The 24,097-nt window shown below is 32.0% G+C and overlaps 1 protein-coding gene across 1 annotated transcript in view; it reads left to right on the top strand.

Moving 5' to 3' along the window:
- The first annotated feature begins 1,765 nt into the window (after nucleotides 1-1,765).
- Nucleotides 1,766-24,097, top strand: part of LOC125056820 (elongation of very long chain fatty acids protein 7-like) — a 48,194-nt gene continuing 25,862 nt past the window's right edge. Inside the window, exons 1-2 of the mRNA XM_047660117.1 lie at nucleotides 1,766-1,893; nucleotides 22,983-23,155. The gene's annotated coding sequence lies outside the window, so the exon portion shown is untranslated. The remainder of the gene's footprint in view (nucleotides 1,894-22,982; nucleotides 23,156-24,097) is intronic.

The following is a 24,097-nucleotide window of genomic DNA, read 5'->3' as shown; positions in this document are numbered from 1 at the left end:
ATGTTGTATATGTCAGAGCGTAATTACATCATTTGACAGAAATAATCGTTAAAAAATGTACATTAGAGTTTTAGTGTCAAAATCTGAAATTATACATATACCTTTTTGTTTTTTTTTTTTATTTATTACATTATTTGTATAATTTGTAGTTACAGTTTTCTTAACCTACAAAGTAATAATACAAATAGTTAAGAATTATTAAAAAGAAAATTAAAACAAATTTAAAAAGTTTAGTCCCTATGGCAGTGTACCTTTTGATTTATTTATTTACATTAAATCGAATAAAATGCTAACTGAATTAAGACCCATATGTTACCCATATCAAATAAACAGTTTTAATTTAAATATTTCACAAATAGTATTTTGTATATAAAACTACACAAGTACATAAACAAATGTATTTTTACTGGGGTTTTGTGTAAAATAAATATGCCAAATAGCCCTTATTTCACGACGAGAATTGACTGGGCCAGAGTACCTCCTGTACATATCGACGGTGTGACTTTAAATATCAGCCGTACAGTAAAAAATTTGGGGGTTTTAATTGATCAAAATTTATCCTGGGAGCAGCATGTTAAAGAAGTTAGCCGCAAATTGTATGGTGCCTCCAGTATCCTTCGACGTCTTAGTAATTTTCTTCCCTTTAGCACTAAAACCTCACTGGCTAAATCTCTCCTCCTGCCATTACTGGACTACGCCGATTCTTGCTCTTCCGATCTAAACGAGGAATTGCTAAATAAACTGGATCGTCTCCAAAATTTCTGTATCCGATTTATATTCGGTCTAAGAAAGTACGACCATATCTCTGCGTTCCGTAAACGGCTAGGCTGGTTACCCATTCGTCAGCGACGCGATGCTCATGTTCTCCATCTCCTATATTCCATTCTGTTCAACCCTAAAACTCCTTCCTATCTCAAAAATGATTTCAAATTTTTGGGATCCCATAACTATAGCTTACGCTCTTCCGAAAACTATATCCTTGAAATCCCGTGTCATAACTCCTCCTTTCTTGGCGAATCCTTTAAGGTCTCTGCAGTTAAGCTATGGAACTCACTTCCAGTCCCTATTCGCTTAGCTCCTTTATCTTCCTTTAAATCTCTTCTTTACAAACATTACCTGTCCACATCGTATCCCTAACTTTAATAATAGGTACCTACCTGGTAGGTACTGTCGTGAGACTGATCTTGATTTAGGAGATTGAAAATGATTCATGTGCACTTTTTATTATTATTATTATTATTATTTTTTTTCATGTATTCTTTATTAGTTTAGTTTGTTTTTTTTTTTGTTCCTGATAAGTTTCTTTTTCTAAACAACTAAATGTAATACATGTATTTTTGCACTTCTTGCCTTTCTTATGTAATTTAATACTTTTCTTTTTCTCACAGTGGTTGCCTGGAAGAGATCGCTCGAAAGCGATAAGGCCGCCAGTTGCTCTCCTTTTTATTTAATTATGTCAATTGTACTATATTAATGTATATGCAACGAAGTGTTAATAAATAAAAATAAATAAATAAATAAATGTCGTATCTTTCATTCTTATACATCATTTTTACATAAATATAACATACACGTGTAAACTAACGATAATATCAAGCCTCAAACACAACCTCAAACCATCTTTATGCTAACGATGTCTCTAAATTATATCGCTCATAATTTCCACGGTAAACAATAAACCACGATTTTCCTCTAATACTTATGTTATATGTTAGTCTATGAACAGCTTGAAACCTATATAGCCGCACAATTTTGGATAAAACGTCCCTTAACAATCACTATTAGGACATAGCAGGGTTGTGAAACAGTTTAGTCGGCAAGTCCATTCGTGGTTCAGTAGTGAGCGAACGCTGGAACAACCTGCTTTGCCGCGCAAGCCTACGTGACCTTCAGGTGAGTGTGGCAACATCTTCAACTTAACCTTGAGATTTTGTAATATTTGACTGGTTTTATCATATTGTATTTATGTGTGGACCATTGTGGATGGCTTTTTGGTGTTACTGCAACCTGCAAATATGATGTGGACAAGGGGTTGGTGACCCTTTAATCAGTTCCTACCTAATTCTAGAGCTGCAGTCAATATTTTTTTATATATTTAAAAAATTTAAGGATTTTTTTAAAGCGATTTTCAGTTTTCTTTGAATTTACATTTTATTAAAAACTAGCTGCCCGTCCCGGCTTCGCACGGGTGGATATTTATTTCTTATATATTGATATGTTCTTTAATATTGTGGAACATTATTTTGTTCTATCATCAATAGTTTTCGCAGCGCATGCGATGAAAGATATGAAAGTCATTTTTTACACCTTGGGTAACATGATGGAGTTTTAGTAGAGATCCTTATATTTTTCTTGCAATTAAAATAGTTTTTATTAATCATTGATTCTCTAAAAATCGGTCCAGTACTTTTTGAGCCATTTCGTTACAAACATACTTACATACAAATCTTTCCTCTTTATAATATTAGTATAGATTATAAAGCTACATTTTTCTTAGTTTATTACACACATAATTAAAAAAAAAACCTTAATACTTGGGGAAGTAGCCCTCTTTTAAATAGAGATCCAATAATTATACATTTTCTCCCTATTTTCGAGTCTTGCAAATACGAGATATTTAACCATTCTTTTATATTTTTTCTAGATTAAAATGATCCATTGTATTTTACAAAAATAATGATTAAACTACAATTTTTTACATAAAATAGTAGTTAGCAAAGTTTCCGCGTTTATAAAGGTTCTATCTTACCAAGAGCTTGCCTGTTACCTATATTTTGAAACAGTATATGTTAATACAATGGAATTACGGTGGTTTAATAAATATATCATTAATGTAAGAAATAGAAGAAACCTTATGACCCCTTTGTCCAATATATATAATAATTGTGCTAGTCACAGAATTACATAGGTTAACGGACTTTTTTACTATCCGTTGAGTAAACAAAAGTTCCACTTTTTGTTAGTTTCTATAGTAATTCTATCATTATATAATTCTTTAGTTTTTCGTAATGAATTTCTTGATAATGTGAATTATTTCTTCGTTAATTTTTATGTTATTTGTTGATTAAGAGACACTAGGATAGGATTTTCTTGCAAATAAATATTATAAAAACAGTAGCAGATTCTGTTAGTAATTGAATGAAAAATGAAATGTCTAATGGATTTTAACTCGAAATCGCCATGGCCTTGTAATCTATTAATCGCTTCTATAGGTGAAGTGAGTTCACGAGGGAATTCGGTTGTTGACATTTACGACCAGCCTAAAATCGCAAACTAACCAGACTGATCAAGTTAATATTGTTCAAAACAACTGCTCCCAGTGTGGGACCAGCTTTAAATAACGTTACGTCATAATGTATCATTTTGTTAATTTGGGATTCTGTTCGCGGACGAACAGTTTATTATCGTGCGCGGGCGTCATTAATTCTAGACGTGACTCAAAATCTACGTATTTAAATTAATTTAATCGGTAGAAGAATCAACAAAGTGTATGGTTTGACTCAATATTCTTGTCTATGATTAAGCTCTATTCCGTTTAAATTTAAATTCATAAATATGGAACAATTTTCAAAAAAACAAAAACTTTCGTATAACAATTTCAGATAAGCTAAACCCTAATAAACTAAGTGATTACAAAATATTGAAGACTGTAGTTTGTAAAAAAAAAGCTAATTTAAGATATTTTTTAACGGGGAACCCAATGACTAAGGGACAGTAAAAATTTATGTAAATAATAGATCACGCCGCACCTTTTCGTAACAAGTTTTTCTTGTTCTATATTCGAATTTTTAAATTAGAATAATCTTAAAGAATTCCCTATAGGTTGATATTTTTACAATTATTTTTAAATTAAGGTCATATTATATACATATATAATATGACCATATATCGATTTTACCATTTAAGTTTTTACGTACGACTTACTTACTACTTACTTAATTACTTAATTTACTTAACACCTAAAAACGACAGGATTTTATTTAAATATTACAAAATAATGTTCCGTGTTTTATACACATTTCACAGAATATTATAAATTTAGATTAGGTTTTGCTTATTCTTTGAAGCGACTTTAAAAACTTCATTAGAAATAAGCATGTTTGACGCGAAAGTAGAATTACGTTTATATAATCAATACTTGGCACTTATTTTTAAGTATTATTTAAAATATCAATACCAATAGAAAATCCATAACAAAATGAAAAAAAAATAAACGCGCGAATCGGAGAATGCAGATTTTTTTTTTACCAGTAACGTCTTCATACAATGTTCGTGAAGGCTCTCTTTGGTGATTGAAAGTAAAAGACTACAAAAAAAAACATTCCAAATTCAAATCACACAATGCCTTATAAAAAAAGTTATTTTAGATATTAAGGAACTAGATCTTTTTGGATAAATGTAATAAAAAATTGTTTACGATATTTTAGAAGTACTTTTGTTTTATTTTATTTTTAACAAACATCGTGTTGATAATGGGAAGCCTAGTATGAAACAAAATGATAAGTTTTCATATACTATTCAACCTTAACACTAATATGACCGCGAAACGACAATTATACGCCAATTAGATGATTTAACAATTGTTTTGTCAAGTTCATTCTTAATTACTTTTGATACGTAAATAACAATAATAATATATAATAAACTTAGAACATGTAAGGAAACATATCAACTGACTAGCAGTTATGGGCATTTACCTTGTATTACGACTTTTTAGTACTTAAAAACCAATTTTAAAGTTATTATCTGCGTTAGCTAACCGCGAACTAAGATTTCCGACTTTGATGGATATAGAAAAAAGAAAAGACTTTATCTAAATAAATAAAAATGAATAGCAAAATATGTTGCTTAAAAACTCGAAGAAGGCTGGAACGGTATTTTTTTAAATTACTTGAACTCTGAGGAAGGGTCTTATGGAGAGAAAAATTTTAAAAAATTAAAGTTTTATTGAGCACTTAGGCCTTTATTCCGGAAAAGCGAACAGTCGCTATGGGATAGCATAACAACATGTTCCGTATGTTTTGTCAAAAGTTAAGCTGAGTAAAAGAATTAATAATAAGGCGAATCGAAGTTTGCAGGGGCAGCTGAAATGAGTAAATGCCCCATATCTAAGTAGGGTAAGGGTCTGTTTCACAATGTATGGATATAGTAACAAATAGCTATGCAACACATAAATTATTTGGAAGATAAATTGTGCTATTTGACTTTCATCGGACTCATAACTTATGATGGACTTTATGTGACGAATAGCGCTATCTGACAGTCGTGAAACGCAACAATAGTGTTTACTGTTTATCCTACCAATAAGTAATAAATAGCTAATTTGGAACTTATGTAGAACTTATCCGTACATTGTGAAACAGACCCTAAATGTGATTAATTAATGACATAAGTCGATATTACGAGTGCAATTTAAAAAACGTTTTACTTGTTTAGTACTCAAATAAAGAAGCAATCTAACAAATTATCTAAATATACATTAACGCCCATTTAATGTTCTCTTATAATAAGTATGCAAAGAACAGTGGACTTGAGAAATATTCAAAGTGAAAAATTAACAGAGTCATAATTGGTTTAGATTTTATAAGGGAGTCACCATTCACAAGAACGTTATCCTAAAGGCTAAAAAAATTTAATCAGATACGTTGCTTGATGAAGAAAACATAGCGCATTGGAATACCTTAGTCTGAATAGATCTATTGTATATTTATGTATGTCTTTATTAGATAGATTAACTCTGAATAAATGCAGAAAGATGAATATAATAAATATATAAATTTTTCAAAATTTTACAACACTTAAAATTAATATTAATTCTTCCCAATAATCATTTTTTAATATACAATAAATTATATAAAACAATAGATATTTTTATATTTATTAGAAACAAAACTTCCCACGAATAAACGAAACAATAAATTTAATTAAAATCAATGAACAAACCTGTGAAATAGTTTTCATGTGTTATTTATGAGGTGTTAAAACAATTTAATGGCTATAATAAATTATTATTAATAATTTAAAATATATATAAAAATTTATTTACAATAATTCTTAACCTAGATAGTAATAATAGTAATCTAAGGAGAAATAGAAAACTTAAATTATTATTTAGTAAATAACGTGATACTAAAAATGCAATTTAATCCTCCATACATAAATTTTTAACAAAGAAAATATATAGCCATAAAACAAAATTTATTATACATAATAAAAAATATGTTAACGTTACTTGACAATAATTTCTACATAACACTTATATTTTATAATTAAACAATTGTTGCACAAGAAGAATATTTTCCGTTTCAGCATAGGACAGGTTGAGAAGTTGTTGTTTAAGATTGTTAGTGAATGTATAAAAGTTTGAATCGTAAGTAAAATTTAGTTTTTAAGAAATTGGTTAAAGACGAAAGGGCCGCTGAGTGAGAAAAGGCGTTAGGCGACGAAAGCATTTTTGGGTAGGTTATATGTCGGCTTGCGCTGTGTATGTAGTCGGTGTTTGTAGCCAAAAAAGTCTCCATATTGTTATCAATAAAAATTCCCTTTAAAGTTTGGTTTCATTCTTCAATTTTGAAGTTGAGGAGCGAAAAGGTTTTCTATAGGAATATAAGAATGGCGCGTTAAGCACGCTCAAAAACCAAGGGAGAGGGTTATCACCGCGTAATTTTGGGTATGTACAATGTACGTAGCTCCGCCATCCGTGGACCGAGAACTTCTACACTTATGAACGTCAATATTAAAAAAAGATCTTAATTTACTACCAGTTCCCAAATCAATAGCCTAGAGTGGGCGAGAGGAACTGGCAAGAAATCCGACACTCTTTTAAAGCACCACGTTTTGGTGTACAAGTTAATTCTAAGGAACTGACAATAACACCAGGCTTCACTTGACATATTGAAAAAATTAGTCATAATAATGAAATAAACGCATAGCATTAGCGGGCAAAATGGTAACACGCACTTAAATTACTTACACTTAGCGCGAGAAAAAAACACAGATACTCAGTAGATCCTTATAATTTTGATGTCCATATACTTCATATATAAAAAAATAATCCTTTAGTACATTAAATTATCTTAGTAGGTAATACAATAAATAGAAATAAGAAATATTATTATTTAATTTTTAGTGCATTAATAATAATAGGACTCCACAATAACAAAATCCACAAAGACCAGCCTTGCGATTCTGTAACTCACTTTTCGAACTCGCACAGCGGTTTTCGCAGCGGCGGTCGCGCTCAAATCAGTCGTGAAGCAGTAATTTTACGATTTGGCCTTCTGATAAACAATAAACTACAAGCTCCCTCCTTATCAGGTGGGATTAGGTGGGGCTGCTCTTATGTATATTTATTAAAAACTAGCTGGCCTGGCGAACATCGTACCGCCTAACAGCCCTGCGATTCTGTAACTCACTTCACGAACTCACACAGCGGTTTTCGCATCGGCGGTCGCTCTCAAATCAGTCGTGAAGCAGTCATTTTATGATTTGGCATTCTGAAAAGGTGGGAGCTTGTACTTTATTGTTTATCAGAATGCCAAATCATAAAATGACTGCTTCACGACTGATTTGAGAGCGACCGCCGATGCGAAAACCGCTGTGTGAGTTCGTGAAGTGAGTTACAGAATCGCAGGGCAGTTGATTCTTTATTTTTTTTAAATACTTATTCTGCTATTCGGGAAACCGGTCTAGCTAGTAAGATAAAAAAAGAAAGTTGATAAGACAACAAATACATTATGTCAAAAAATAAAAATTTACCTTCCCGGAACCCGTCCACTAACACTTAAACTTTATGGTATGGTATTATAGTTCAAATTGACTTAAGTATTATTACGAATCTTTTGTATGGAAATATATAGAAAAGTGTTTTTTTTAGACCTTTTTAACTCGATTTTTTTAATTTTTCAAGGAATATTATTAAAAAAAATCAGACAAATCGGTCAAGCCGTTTTCATGTTATGTCGTGACAACGAAAAACGGGTTTCATTTTTATATATATAGATTGGCACGTAAAATACGCAGTTTCAAAGTTATATTTTAAAATATTTATTTATTAAAATACGCTTTAACGACGCTTTTACGGCATGCTAAACAAAAATTTGTTAATATTTTTCTAATGTAATTTTAGTACATATCAAAAATCTATATCCACCTATAAGTTAATTTTGATTACCTGACACATGGTTGATTAGTCAAATTAGCCGATTGTAAGAATGTAATATGAGTTTCGCGTGTGCTGTAATACAGCTATGAGTTAACTTTTAATTTTGAAAATTACATTGCAATAAGTTTCAATAATCTGCTATACGGCCTTGACCTCTTTTATAAACGTAATTATGAAGCACGGTAACATCATCAGACAGAAAGTCTGTCGACGTGTAAGTGTAATTAGTCTACATCAATAAATCATCTATTTCAATGGTTTCAAATTTGGAACGAAATCACTTTCTTTTCTTTTTGCCGCGTTCTTAATTTCGCGAAGGTTATATTGGTTTGCTTCAACTGATATTTCGAAAAAGATCGCAATCCACTCACGTGTTCCATTTTTAAATATAGTACTACGAATGGGAATTATAATAAAATTACAAAACCAAATTTGTATTTTTTATCCATATTATAAAAAAGAGATTACATTGATAAGAATATATTATATGAAACAGAAAACAACTGACAACTTATTACTTTAAAGTAAAAACAAAATTGGTAATGAAAGACAAAATCGCCCCGCTTCTTAAAATATTTAATATTGTCTCTGGTATTTATGACAGAACTCAATAACGAGACAGTTTTGGTAACAGTCTGTAAACTAAGGCTTTTTTTTATACATTTCCAAGAGGTTTTATATGGATGTTACGTACAAATCGTATATATTAAATTAATTATACATAATTATATCGCAATGAGCTGAACTTTGGTGACATTTTGACATATAAGTGTGATGTATATTTTGTAACTATACAGAAATTGATACAATGCCATAACGAAATCCACTTGTCATTATTACAAGATTTAATTTAGCGTATTGAATCTAACATTTGCGATATATTGTTATAATGAGAGACGTTACTTGTCGCAATTTTCTTTGAACTTTAATTTTAACAAAGATTTATCGTGATTGACGGTAAAGACAATGTAGCTAATTTAAACAAAAGTCTAGAGTATAGCGCAGCACTTTGATTAGCTAACTTAGCATTTACTTTCAAGTTAAAATCTCAAGTAAAGCACTGTCAATGTCAAACTTCACATAAAATAATGATTTGACAACTTTAGATTGACTAAGTTTTGAGTTTATGTTCTATCCGTATCTTTCTTTAGTTATACCTAATTGGTGACAATATTGTTTTGACTTGATAAAATGCGTTTTGTTTTGTTTTTTTTTTCAACTTTTTTTTTTCTTTGATAAATCTAAGTTATGGCCAAACAATTGGCAGCAGCCTAATGAGTTGAGCGTGCTCTGAACCCTGTGGTTTTGCGTTTCATTCCCGGCTGCGCATTTAATACTGGCTCGTGAAGGAAAAAGTGCTTAGGAAGCAGAACGCTGATCACTTGCGTTTTTAGTAATATGGTTAAGAAACAGATTCAGAAATCTAAGGCTAAGGCCAAAGGTAATGGTACTTATATCAAATAGGTGATATTAACTTCTGTAATAGCGAAATTAATTTACCACCATGGATATGGCCACTGTCTATCAAATCTGAATGCTTTGTTTGCATATTTAAGTACAGCGCCACATACTTGGCTTACGCCTGAAATTGGCAGTTAGCGTCGCCATTTTCAAATGTCAGACTGACATTGTCAGTTAGCTCTCAAATACATCCAATAAAAATCGAATTAAAATATATATTATTTTTATTCCCTGAAATATTAATTACAATAGCAAATTTTTAATTATCGAACGGTTCTGATTGCTAGGTATCTTAAAAGATATAATATTAATAATATAGGTAACAAAACCTGTCGTATCAGTTGTTCCTAAGTTTGTGTCACATTTATTTAGGCCTAGAACTGTATTTTCTAGATACTAGTATACTTTGTTTAATTAAGACAATAAAATAAAATATGATTAAGTTAGCCTGCATGACTTCAAATTATTCCCCTTATAATAGTTAATTTTTATTTACTGGCAATACTAATATCCATGACAGCGACGCTCTTACCGGCCATGAAAAGTATGTGGCACTTTACTATGGAATTCGCAGTAATATCAAAAAGGAAATGTAAATATGAATTATCAACTGTGTGTGTTTGACAAAGTCTATAGACATGCAAATGTTTACCAAAAAATTTGGTTTGCACAGCGTCAAAGGCTTATTACATATTAATTTGCGTCTAGGTGTGATTATTACAGTAATGGTGGTCGAGTGGCTTTAGCGTGCGACTTTCATCCCTGAAGTCTTAGGTTCGATCCCCGGCTGTGCACCAATGGACTTTCCTTCTATGTGCGCATTTACCATTCGCTCGAACGGTGAAGGAAAACATCGTGAGGAAACCGCTTGCCTTAGACCCAAAAAGTCGACAGTATGTGTCAGGCACAGGAGGCTGATCACCTACTTGCCTATTAGATTGTCAAATGATCATGAAACAGATACAGAAAAGGACCAGTATCAAACATTATAAATTATCATTACAAAGGGGAAAAAACAATAAAAATTTATACATTTTATAGTAGGTACTCGAATATACTATATTTTAATTTGAATGCAATTTGACGAAAAACGCAATGCTATGTAATCATAAACAAAAACTGTTTGAATCGAATGACGACGAAAGAGGTTAATATTAAACTATTAAATCTCATTTCACAACGCGTATAGTAAATTAATTATCTTTTGATATGCTTTGTTAGTCAGATTTGGCCAAGACTATGATAAGTTTATAATCAGAGCATGACATTTTCTCACTTTGAAGCTTATTATTCTTAGATGAATGTTTAATTATTAACTAATATATACATTATAAAAATTCATTAATACGTATCACTAAAATCTGATATATATTAATGACTATAATGTTTAAATGAGCAGAGTTGCCGTAGTGGCTTCAGTATACGAGTCTCATCCCTGAGGTCGTAGGTTCGAAGGAAAACATCGTGAGGCTTGCCTTAGACCCAAAAGAGTCGACGGCGTGTGTCAGTCACAGTAGGCTGATCACCTACTTGCCTATTAGGTTGAAAAATGATCATGATGATTGACCTAGATTGTAGCGCCACTGATTTTTTTATGTTTAAATATTATATGTCGTTGACTTATTTAATTAAATTATATAAGTAATTGTTGATTTAAAATTAGAAAACATAAAACAATTTTACGACTAACTTAAGTTTATTACGACGTGATAAATAAATCATTAATTTATATACATATTTCTATTATAATACTATATATAAAAGCAATGGAATATTACTTCAATGTAAATGATCTTTATAATCTCATTAAATAGTTTAACCTTGACATCAGTACATAGTTCTCACTAGACTCTAAACACGTAAAATTTCCCAATCTATTTGCGCGGAACTTAATAATATTTGACAGCCTTCATGGCGAAGAAAGGTCGCCACGGGCCTGCAACTTGCCCAATATACGCTTTATTTGCTCAAATAATTATCAAAATGCGTGACCGTGGTCTATTTAGCTACTAGATAGGTGCTAGTAACACTTACAGACAATATTTTATTGCACATATTTTCACACCTTTTGAAATACTCTAACACGCGACTTCTAATCTATAGAGTAATTCACGTTCATTAGTAGCGCATTTGTTTAAAATCTTAAATTCTTACAAAATAAGTTAATATTGCTTGAAGTGGACTTAGTTCATAGTGTGTTTTTAAACTTTGTTGGGCCAACAAGCATTAACTTCATCTGCTACTACTAAATTGTCTACTGCCCTACGATTCTGTAACTCACCTTTTCAGAATGCCAAATCATAAAATGACTGCTTCACGACCGCCGTTGAGAGCGACCGCCGATGCAAAAACCGCTGTGTGAGTTCGAAAAGTGAGTTACAGAATCGCAGGGCTGTATTCGTTTTAGACGGTTTTTGTGAATGGTTCGATATCATTGCATTTCTTTCTGTCAAATTTAATTTATAGTTTAGTTACATTAAGATTTAAGCTTATGTTATTATTGTGTGTAATATTAGTACACGGCCTCCGCCGGACTGAAGACCTTTCAATTCTTGCATTTGTATCTCATCTTCACTACTATTTTCCCCACGAGCCTACCACTACCAGTTTCTAGCGGGAGTCTTCTCCACACTCTTTTTTTCCACTATGTCATCTGCATTGGTGCGTCATTAAATAAAGGACACTGATTGAAAATTTTGCATAATATAAGAATTATATTTATTGTAATTCGTTATTCATTGAATTTTAAAATAGAAATATTCTTTATTAACTAGATATAACTCGTGTAGCAATATTTTATTAAAAATTATGTTAATGAAGTTTATTCATGTAAAAGTTACCTCGATTGCTAAAGGCGCGTTGAGCTCTTTTGAAAGGAATTTCAATCTTTTGTCTCTATTTCAATGTTTAGTTCCCGGTGTCATTTGTAGACTCCGTATATTCATGTAATTTTAGAATAATTTATCAATCTTGTTTATAGTTTCCTTAATTAGAAATAATATTATATTACAACGAGTTTCAAAGCTACATTTTCAATATGAACATAACATCATTAGTAGTTATTGCATGATATTTATAAAATCTATTGTATGACGTGTTTTATATCCAATTTATTAAAACATAATTATAAACACAATAGGATCTTTATTGTGTCGACAAATGATTACTATTTGCGAACATCACACTGGGAAAACCTAACATTTGATGGATGACAAACTTGTATAAATAGGTATGTAACTAGCAAACTCGGCGAACTCCGTTTCGCCACCAGATGGCTGCGTTTTATGTAACATTTCGTTTGGTGATCCCGCTTATCTGTTGAAATGTTTCCTGAATTTTCACACCTCACAGAGCCCGAGACCTTTCCAACGAATGCAAAACCGTGGAAATCGGTTCGTGCGTTCTGGAGTTATAGCGTCAGGAAGGAAAACCCGACTTATTTTTATATAGTAGATTTTATTAGTCAATACCATATATATTACTCAACACAAGCAAGCTTTTTACAATCTTCCAAGTGGTAACTGGTCAAATACAGAACAGTAACCTCTAACAGAATATGTACATTGTCGACCCGTATTCATTCCTAAGGTTCAAAATCAGTAGAATCTTCCGAATTTCGTCTGTATAAACCTAGGAGTTCTCTCGTTCAAATTATTTGCGAATACAAAATGAACACTTCTTATTCAGAGTTGATAAAGTTGGAAGAGGGCTGATCAATTTAAAAAATAGTGGCGGAGAGGTTATTGCCAGATCTTCTCTTCCGTTCTACGTCCTTGATTTGAGAACTGGCAGTAAATGTAAAATTAGAAGCATTTAATGTAGATTTCTTTTTTTGACGTTCATAAGTGTACATTGTGTTACTTATATATGAAAAAAATTTTGATTTTGATTTAAAAAAATCGTCTATTCGCATTGTTAAGTAAATAAGTATTTTTAAATTACTAGTAAAAACTACATTTTGTATTTATATTTTGTAAAATTTATGTTCACCGTAATTGTCATGTAGAATAGATAGATTAACATATACCGTAGAAATGCAACATATATGATGTGGTGTACTTTAATAAATAAATAAATAAATGGCAGATGATTTTACTGTCGTGTATTATATATTTTTATCTGTTCATAATATGTAACTTCCTTGGTGTTAAATGTGTTTTTAAAAAGGTATAATAGTCCGTACTAAATGTCGAGAATTATGTTTTTGAAACTACAAGTGTAAGATTGCTGACTTAATATAAACGTAAATCTGGCTTTATCCGAGGGATGTGAAATGAGAAAAATGGGAAGACTAACGCTTTGCTTAATTTAGACTCCAGGCTTGCTATAGAAGATTTTTTATAGTGAATCAACAAATCCTTGCAATTTTACAGAACCCAGATATTATAACGTATTCTATCATGAAAACGAGTTTGGACTTTTACAGGGGTTAATTCTAACCAATCGTTTTTAATATGAAAAGTTTGCGGTCATCGAACTTGTCAAGTGTTCGACTGGTCAGCTCAGTGTGTCAAGGGCGCAGCTTGCGACACACTGGCTGAGCGAGCGTGCGCATATTTTTATTACTTTTTAATGTTAAATTAAGTGTACAATGTACCAAGGACAATATTTAAAGGGCTTTAGTACAAGTAGATTTGGGGGCGAATAAGGGAATTAAATCAGAGCGTTATAAATTGAAAAGAAAAAAAAAACAAATAATTCACAATCACACTATTTGTAAATTGTATTAACGATTTGATGAATTTTTAATTAACTAAAACAAAATTTAAAAAAAAATTATTAATAATTTTTCAATCTTTTAATTAAACTTCACTTTCACTTCATTTTACCGTGACATTTCCATCAAATAGTTTGAAAACATGTTTTGAAAAATCCCCTGAACCACTTACCTTATTTAAGTAGCATTCTGACGACACATGGAACATTCTTACTGTCAACTTTACCCTAAAAATATACCTAATATCAAACTTACTAAAGTTCTTAAGTCAAGTTAAACCTAGTAATTGCGTCTTAAATCTCGTTCCGTTAAGTGAATTCTTGTATTTCTAGAAAGGCAGAGTTTGCGACACCAGAGCCCGGACGCTGATTGCACCACATCAATTGGATTCCGTTTAGGCATGTCACCAACTCGTTCCAAGGAAATATGTCCTTATTCGTAATAAATTCTAGTAACTTCTGTATGCAATATTTGTCATGTAGTTCATGTTAGTGAAATCGTATGATAAGATATTCAATATGAGATGCATCTTCAGCCTTGCGATTCTGTAACTCACTTTTCGAACTCACACAGCGGTTTTCGCATCGGGTGGGAGCTTGTAGTTTATTGTTTATCAGAATGCCAAATCGTAAAATGACTGCATTGAAACACGACTGATTTGAGAGCAACTGCCGATGCGAAAACCGTTGTGTGAGTTCGAAAAGTGAGTTACAGAATTGCAAGGAAGAAGTATAATCAAACCTTAGCACGACGTTACTGTTTAAAAATTTGGAAATACGCGAGTTCAGTGTCGGTTGTTGGAGGGGTGTTCAAATAAATGAAACACTTTGTTTGAAGCTAGGTGTCAAAAATTAGGGGTAGTGGGATTGCGACGCTACCTATAAAAAATAACTCGATTTAAGAGTTCTGAAATATTAGTACCTAGAATACATCTGTTACCTAGGTGTAGTCGACCTATTGGACATTATCGGAAACGAGAATGTTATATTACAATTTATGAGTGTATGAAAAACTAAAAGGCACATTTATTACTAAACTGAAGTTTTACAATTTATTGGCTACAAGTGTCAGATGATGAATGTTGCTACATTAGGTATGCGCTTCTAATTATTAATCATTTCGGTGTCGAGACCCTTGGTCCGTGGGGTCCTAGCGCTTTAAGGCTTTTCAAAGAAATATCAAAAAGGTTAGTCGACATCACAGGAGACCGAAGATCTGGCAGCTACCTAGGAGAAAGAATTAATCTAGCTATTCAAAGGGGGAACGCTGCCAGTATCTTCGGAACCTTGCCTAAAGGGACTCCTTTTAATAATATATTTTAGTTTATGTTAAGGTTAGTTATTTATTTCAATGTATAATGTACGTATATGTAATTTATTAAATATAATTATTAACTAATATATTTATGTAACTTAAATAATGTTAGTTGACATAACTCGCGTAAATAGATTTATCTAACATCAATTATATACAACAAAAAACAATTTTACTAAAAACACAAATAGGTACAAATATATATGAAAGGAATTACGAAATTATTAGGAATATTTTTTAGGAATATTTATTATTCGTGGCTATTATTGACTATTAAACCACGGAGATGATTGCAATTACTCAGCAGGCTTACTGCCATATTATTGTTAAACTATTTAATTTAATGTTGTAAAATCTGTCAGAAGTCACAAAGTCTAAATATTAGACTCGCTCACAAAAACATACGACTATACTTATTGTGATGTTATTGTCAGACAAAATAGTTTCATAAACATATATCGCGACATTTAGTACCAACTATTATACCTTTTTAAATACCCATCTAATGTCACGGAAGTTACAGATTATGAACAGATAAAAATATATAATACACGATAATGTGTCCGGGGAGCAATGTCACTGTGCACTGTTATTAAAGAGTTCAAGTTTATTACGTCAATAGAACGTAATAATTACGGAACGTTACGTACGTGAAGAATTAGCTCACTGTAATTCTGGAATGTTCATGAATCTAGCGATTTATACCCATTTTTTTAAAACGGTATCTATTAATTTTACCTATCATTCGTAATTACTCGCTCACTCGCAAAGGCCGGAAACGCACTCGCGAGCCCTCTGGCTTTGAGAGTGTCCATGTGTGGCGGTATCACCTAACATTAGGTGAGCCTCCTGCCCATTTGCCCCCTGTTCTATAAAAAATCTTACTTCGTTGGCTCTGAGACCCAAAACGTGTCTTAGCCTCCAAAATGAGAAACTTCCAGAGCTCCTTGTCTGGCCACCTTCCGCCAATTCCTGGCTTTCACCTGCGGCATGTCCCCATGCACGGTCGATCCAGCTGTACCTAGGCCTATCACCGGCCCAAGTATGCTTCCTTCACTGCCCATCTTGGCCCATGCTCTCAACAAGGAATTATCTACTGGAGAATCCAAAAAAATACCGAAATAGAAGAGTGGGTAACCCAACGTCGTACTTATTTGTGTATTTTGGTAAAGATAGTTCATCACTACACTGATACACTGAAAAAAAATATATTTTTTTTAAATTATAAGTATTTATATTTATCCCAACTTGATGCAAAAGTACTGATAAGGCCTGATGGATTTTAAATACAGTCCATAATTTTGTTATTTGCATTTAACAAAAAATTAAATGCATAAACAAAATGGCGCGGGAGCAGGCAGTCATGAAGATCGATTTCATTCCAAAGAGAACAATTTAACGAAACACCAAAGGCATGCCGTAATAACGGCTGATAAAACGCGCTTAATTCACTGAAACTGTTATGTAATCATTATAAATTTTTATACAAAAACTATACAGCCAGACAGCAAATAATACAATGTAGATGTCTAAGTTTTTGTAATATTTTACGAGTCAAACAGCAGTTTTTGCATGTTATGTAAATTTTAAGAGATTGTATAATGAAAACAAAGTGATGTATAATTATTTTAATTGTTTAATACTATTAATCTGAGAATACTTATACTTATTATTATTATTTTTTAGAACAGGGGATAATAGAATGCTCAACTGATGTTAAGTGATACCGCCACCCATAGCCACTTTCAATGCCAGAGATACGTTGCCGGCCTTTTAAGAATTGGTACGATCCTTTCTTGAAGGACCCTAAGTTCGGAAATTTATCAGTGGGCAGCTGGTTGCACACAGTGACGTGGCAAATACTGCCTTAAAAAACTCTCAGTGGTGGAACGACGGGCGTCGAGGTGATACGGGTGGAATTTCGTATTCTGCCTCGACGTCCGATGATGAAACTCAGCTGCAGAAATTAATTAATACGATGAATATGAATTTGTTTGCATATTAAGGTGTATATACTTTTGACTTTGCAAAAATGTTTTATTTATAAATAGGTACATAAACATATTTGTAAATGAATATTCCTTGGCACAACTGTAGGCCTCACAAACAATTTCTTCCAAGCATGAATAATGAAATAATTATACGTGTATACCTTGTGAAGAAGAGCGAAGTAAATTATATTTAAAGAAGAAATCCCAATAGTCAAACTAAGTTAACAAAATAAAAAAAAAAATGCTTAACAAAAGATTTTTTACAGTACAGACTAATTATGAAAAAAATTGGCAAAAAGTGCCTAAAACAATTTTTTTTGCCTAGCCAAGGTCGGGTATTAATCTCACGTGCAAATCTGTGTCGTTACTCAAGATCTGTTATCCCTTCCAAGGTCTATACTCCAACGTTTATAAAAAAAGATAATAACCCACAAGTGGATCCGGTCATTGAGTAAACATATTATATTAAAGCGGTGGTGGCACGTTGTGTACTTATTTATATATCAATGTAATGCAGTGCACTCCTTCTGTGAGCACGTAATGCTACAGAAGACGTCAGAACGAGAGATGAAGCGCTTTAGGACGAATCCTAGGGATAGAAGACGGGAAGTAAATAGGAGAAGATATGTCCATCTCCTATCTTCATTGGTTTTTGAGCGTGAGCTCACAATGAGAGCTTTTGAGATCCCGGTAAATGCGAGAGTGACATCGGAGCCTTTGTAACGCAGCTTTGTAGGAACTAATCGGGGTGGTTTTAGTGCTAGTTTATTTCTCACCCAGTCTCTGAATAGCATAGATTCAGGTGTGAGTCGAGTCCCACATACCCCAAAGGTTTCTCAATTTACGCTACTTTACGTTTATAGGTTACCATATCGTTAGGAACTTTATCTCTAGTTAAAGGTCGCATCTATCTATAATTTTTACTATCAATCATTGAAGAACTTTTAGTTTGAGATATGCAAAAAAATAAATACACTTAGTTGGAAATGGACGGGGCATACCAAGAGGAAATCACGAAACTGAAGGTCTTGACCGACTGTCCAATATAATACTGATCAAGCTATGGGAATAAAAGTAATAGAGAACTTAAAAGAAATAATGGTGAACAATAGGTTGAGGCATCTTTCCGGCAGTTGCTGTAAATGTTATACAAAATTTTTTTACAAGAAATAGGTAGTAGTGCTTAATAATCCGGTTACCCTTAAAATGTACGTATACGTAACTTATTTAATACCTCCGACGATAACATAGTCGGGGAATTAGCTGGTAAATATATTTAAACAAAACAGGTGCGCATGGTGCAATAAACGAAAGAGAGGAAGACAATTTAGAAGGTGGATAGACTTTGGAGGAGGCCTTGAAAAAAAATGGGCACAGATACCTAATGAGATAAAAATGTGTTAAAGCGCAAATCTGATAAAAGGCTATTATTATTATTTAGAAGGCTCATCTTAGACAAGAAGGCGCCTCTAGTTAGACGATTATATTATATGTGAACAGTGAAGTTTCTATGTATTCGACACTCGTAATGCGTAAGAAAAACGTTATGACGACAGCACGTAGACGTGGGCATAGAGCTAAAAATCTAGTCAATTGTTAGTCTGCATGGGTTGACACAACAATTTTATCAATGGCTGCCAAAAATCAAGTTATTCACAAGTGGAGGATTGAATGGCTGTTAATTTATATAACATCACACACACAAAACACACTTATTTTTACCATATAAGTTACGGAAGAGCTGATTCCTCCTGGCACAAGCACTTTGTATTTACTTACACATTATGTATAATTTTAGTTACTATACGACATTATTAATTTTGAATTATAAAGAAAAATAATATATAATACAGGAGTTATTAAAACCCATAAGAACCGTAACCGTAAATCCTTAAAGAGGTATGTTCTTGTTGCAATAGAGACACCTATTGACTAACCTTTATCCCTATAGCGATAGATGTTGCAAACTGCAACGCTATTGTGCAGTTATAACCATATCGAATTATACACGCTTCCCCATTCTCTATGAATGTGGCAAAACTGTTTCATCAATCAACTCTAGGAAAGTGTAGCCATCCTGTTACAAAATTATGTTTATTAGACAAGATAACTTTGATATTTGTTACATTGTTTGATATACGTTGATATATAAGCATTGGTACTTCAACATTTTCGGTCTGGGCCCCAGATTTACCTATATATATATCTACCATAGCCTACTTCAGTTATACAAGTGCTCTTTATTTGTATGTTTAATAGTATTAAAATCTTCTTATAGTGCAGTCAAATGGTGGTGATCATCATGGCTACTTTGAATTTGGATGCTGCTTTGAATAAATTTTGTGCTTTCACCAAATCATTGCCGAAGACAAAGTTTGTAAACCTCTCAATCAAGGTTCTCGGTTTAACAATTTTGATATTTATTTTTATTTTAATAGATTATTTATTATTATTATGTTAATAATCATATAAAAATGGTAAACAAAAGGTTTTTTTTATTGTTAACCAAAAAAATTGCTAAAAAGTGCCTACAACAATTTTTCGTGTCTAACTCACGTGCAAACCTGTGGATTATAAGTGTTACTATGTATATAAAAATATTCTGGATTTAAATTTACGCGCGGTATGAAACCCGCCTTGTGTCAAGATTGACTTTGACAGTAGCTGTAAGGCATAAGGCATAAGGCATGTGCTTTCAATTACTTCACATACTATTAAAAACTAATTACCATAATTGTGACTTAAAATAAAAAAACAACAAAATACGTAGGAAGCCCCTAAACCTGATCATTTGTGAGATAATACTTAATTATCTAGATAATCAGTTTCAACAAACATTAATCTTTTTGTTTGTGTGACGTAGTTTCTTTTTACAGAATATCACTGTCATAAATTTAAACAATGCAATTTTAGGTAAAAAAATCCTTTGTTATTATATAATAAGGATACGTCTGGGCTTAAGAAAAAAGTATTGACTAATGTTTAACAAGATTTATCTTCAACTAAGAAGCTGTTGGTCTGTGGAAGCCACAGACGAAGGCAAGGTTGAAACAATCCTAGAAATGTTCTTTTTACATTGCAAGGATGAGTGGTGGGCACCGCAAATACAATGATAAAAGGCTTTTTTAGATTTAAAAAAACATAAACCGACTTCAAAATGCACTAAAAAGACCAAGACAAAATAAAATGAGTGTAGTGCCGTATAAGACACATGGTTTATTGGACCGTTTGCGTTCATAAAGATTGACTTCAACTATGTTGAAAATCTAGAATCAATAGGGAACTATACCATCGGACGAACTATAATCATTATGCTTGTTATAGATGCACGCCTCTATTCATTCTAAATCTTATTTAAATTCGATTCATTTATCGATATAGATTAATGAACCATAACACTAATTAGGACGAGATGCCACGAGTTTTTACAAGAGACATTTCAGTTAATATGCTGTATCTATCCGCCATTTGGTGAACTCTTTTTTCAGTGTTTTTAACATTTTTAACGTTAGAAATAGAAGATACTGCGATACTTATTCTAGCAGGACCCTTGTTTATTTTAGATCTGTGGTTTGTTTCATTAAACGCACAGAGTTAATACATTTATTAATTATTATCACTTTATTGCACACATCTTAATATATAAAGGCCGATTTACATTATCTTAGTGTTTAGGAGAGTGCTTTAGTACAACTTGAAAGGCAAGTTCTTTAGCGTAGCGTTTACTAAAACAAGTAGCGTTTACATGTTTCAACTAAAGTACTATCCTAAAGCACTCTCCTAAACACTAAGATAATGTAAATCGGCCTTAAAACAAAGTTGGGTTTGTTGGAACAAACTCGAGAATAGCTGGACTGTTTTCTTGGCTTTTGATGTGTTGTATTTGTCTCCGTCCCGAATAGCAGAATTAGTTTACACTAGATACTAACTAACGTAAAACACTACAAAATTGAAGAAAATAACAGAAAAAACCTCCAATACAAAACGTTGATGTGTTTCGTAACTTTTAAACAATTAATGTTCTTCCCGTCGGTAAAGTCTCCCCTCAAATTAAAAAACGTATTAAAACAAAGGTTTCGAATAGATAAGAAATATCAAAATTGTGGAATAACGTAAAAATATTTACACATTTGTCAAATATTTATGCGTGCGTTAAGAAGCCTATTTCTTTTTGTGTTAATTCAATTTCTAAAATCATAAATTACTTAACCTAATCTATAACATATATGGACTTTTAGGCGACACGAAGTTCGCCGGGCCTACTATTAATAATTTAAAACAAGGAAATACAATGCGATTCAAAAATTACAGTAATAAAACTACTTCTAAAAGTTTAATTAATAATCACAGAGGTTTGGATATTAAATTGAAATAACAAAAGGTGATCGGTTAAAAAATAACAGGAAAAAATATGTTTTCATGCTTGGAGAACTTTACACTATTCTGTGAAGACACGTGTAACATCAATTAAAAATAAATATAGTCAATTCGCCAACAATAGATATACTTTAACCTTTTGATTATTAACGTCATTAAAATTATCCTAAGACGCCCATATTTATGGTTTAAATTACACCTTTGCGTTCCTCAAACATTAAGCCGACTCCAAAATGCACTAAAAGTAGTCAATATGGTGTAATGGTTGCAGCTCCTTACAAACATTGTGTGAAACAAAAAGCTTGGCGATTAAAGAGTAGCGGAGAGTTTATTGCCAGTTCTTCTCTTCCGTTCTACGCCCTTAATTTGAGAATTTTTTAGAAGAATTTTATATATATGTACATATTTCTTTTTTGTCGTACATAAGTGTACATTGGGTTACCTATATGAATTAATGATTTTGACTTTGAATAATTCTTTGTTCTATTGGTTTTGTTCAAGGGATTTAAATTAAAAGATAATTATATTTCTCTAAGAGTATAAAGATTCTAATAAATCCAAAGTCATGATCCATCCAGAATCTGGACCTTTTGACACAATGGATAAAGTCGGTTTTATCTTAAGGTGAGATAATAATAGGTTTAAAGTTTCTCCCATGCTCTCGTTCATGACCATTACATTAAATATCTTATGTACAAAATTACAAACGGTAGAGAATCGAAAAATGACTTGACAAGTTGACATTTAATAAGCAAATATACAAAGATTTACAAATAACCCTGTCATCGTAATAATTAATTTACCTGAACTAATTGTTTCAAATCCGCAATACAATACCGAGTAAATTTGAAGCAATCATTTTGCCGTAACCGAATCCACGATCCACTAAGCCACGGATGCTAACTTAGCTTTGACAAAACACAAGAATTTCTTCATAATAATCAGTGATATTTTTCAGGACTTCTTTCAACTATGTTGATCTCCATCTTCATCTACCTAATCTACTACATGGTGTACACTGTGCTACTCGCCATAGCTGGCCTGTGGTGCTTCGAAGACTGCGTCCTCACTGAGGAAGAGGAATATGAATTTATCAATCATCATCAAGCAATGCCGTATTGAGCTGTTTTTGTAAGTATAATCAGTAACTATATACTTTATTCTGTGTGCCATACTGTTGCTGTTTATGAAAAAAAACAGTGGCGCTACAACCCTTTGTCTTGGCCTCAGATAGCTATTTCCAAGATACTCGTGCAGGCAACCTCCAGTTTTGCTCTCGACGTTATCCTTCGCTATATCTCGGGCTTGAATCCAGATATTTGGAGTATTATAAACGCTGTGATAAAATCAGTATAGTTTCATAATTACTTTGAATTGATTACACAAAAACAAAACTAACACCCCATGTGATTTATATAGTATGGAGTCAAAGTGGCTTAGTTATTATTATTATTGTTAATTACATTAACGTCTTTTAGAGTTCTTATACAATTAATACTTTATGAATGTGTACATTGCGACATTGTCTGTTAAATGTATTCATGTTAGGTACGAATATATTTTCGCGAATGTTTTTATGTCGAATATTGACTGATGTGATCTTTATAAATACGTAAATTGTCGCTAATAGAAAAAAGCCTTTGTTTTAACATAGACTAGAATTATACCGAGATTTAAATGATATATAATTATCATATTTATATCTATAGTAATCATTGTGATGCGAGAGTTGTATGGAATCATGTAAATTTAAATTCATTAAAATCAATTTATGTTCCGATATCACATAAAAATTTGTATCTATAAATTATATAATATTTTTTTTAATCGTAGTCCCAAAGGTTTAACTGAATTCAACTGAAATTATGTTCACTTAAAATTCATTTACTCAAAACATCGCGTAGGGGAAGGTGGGGACCCTTCGTACGGTTTTCACATTTAATTTTTTTATTTTTTTCTTTTTCCATGAATCAATCACATGATAGCTTAAATTTATAGTCTAACTATCTGAGATTCAAATAAAAAAATGACAAATGATTTCATCCGATATTTCAACCATAATTATGATTTAAA

This window comes from Pieris napi, chromosome 15 (assembly GCF_905475465.1).
Source record: "Pieris napi chromosome 15, ilPieNapi1.2, whole genome shotgun sequence".
In the NCBI taxonomy this organism is placed as follows: domain Eukaryota; kingdom Metazoa; phylum Arthropoda; class Insecta; order Lepidoptera; family Pieridae; genus Pieris; species Pieris napi.
The sequence above is the reverse complement of the archived record's forward strand: the minus strand, read 5'-3'. Positions and strand labels throughout refer to the sequence as shown.